Source organism: Acomys russatus, chromosome 20 (assembly GCF_903995435.1).
Source record: "Acomys russatus chromosome 20, mAcoRus1.1, whole genome shotgun sequence".
In the NCBI taxonomy this organism is placed as follows: Eukaryota; Metazoa; Chordata; class Mammalia; order Rodentia; family Muridae; genus Acomys; species Acomys russatus.
Genome location: NC_067156.1, coordinates 66078514 through 66079490, shown reverse-complemented (window position 1 = coordinate 66079490; position 977 = coordinate 66078514).

Sequence of the window (977 nt, the reverse complement as noted above, 5' to 3'; positions counted from 1 at the left end):
GGGGATGGGGTAGGGGTGGGGGTTGCCATGCAGCCTGGTGGCCTCCATCTCTGAGTCAAGTGAGAGACGGTCTCCTTTCCTCAGCAGTAAATGAGTGTTCATCCACGCTGTTCCTTATAGCATCTGCCAAACTAGATTATTTCCCCTCCCTCTTCCTGGACACCCGAAGTCCTGAAAGGGCATCTTCTCCCAGCCTCTGTGTCAAGGTTCTCCCCGAAGAGAAGCTGGGTGCACATCTTCCCACCTGCAGAACGGACATCACAGCAACAGTGTTGCCCTGTCTGCCAAGCTTGGAAAATGAAGTCACCCCTAGAGCCAGCACAGAGCAGAAGGAGCCCTCAGCCAGAGAAGTCCTGCATGAATATGGACTTTTGACTTGAGCACAGCCATGTCAGGGATGCCAGTGCCTCTCACTCAGGCAAACATTGAAGCTGTCCCCAGGTGAGATTCAGGGACAGCAAGCTTCCCCCTGGGCGCACATCTGAACAACTGCCCAGTGTGTTCAGACAGCAGCAGCTGCGGCTTCCTCCTCCTGAATGGTTACAGCTTGAGACTGCTCACCTACAGACACCTGCTACCAAACCAGCCAACCCCTCCTCCTGTGCTGTCCCCATTAAACACACTGAAGTCCTGAGGCAGTGGTTGGTGCCTCTCCCTCAGAGCGCACAACCCACCTGACCCCAGCTTTTCTATCCAGGTGTCTGTCTTTTTTTATTCCCTCGCTTCCCTGGTCAGGTTTTCAGACACAAGCCATGTGGGTCACCACAGGAACCGAAGTAAGAACATGCCAATGGCAGCTAGCTATGAGTCTGAGGTCCTGTTGAGGCAAGATTTATTTCCCTTATATTTCAAATCTGTCACCTGATCCCACTGCTCTTGTCAACTCTCCCGGCATTAATACCACACTACCAGCCCTCAGGGTCTCCATGTCACCTTACCCGCAGGTATAAAATTGCCTGAGAACTCCTTTACCTCGT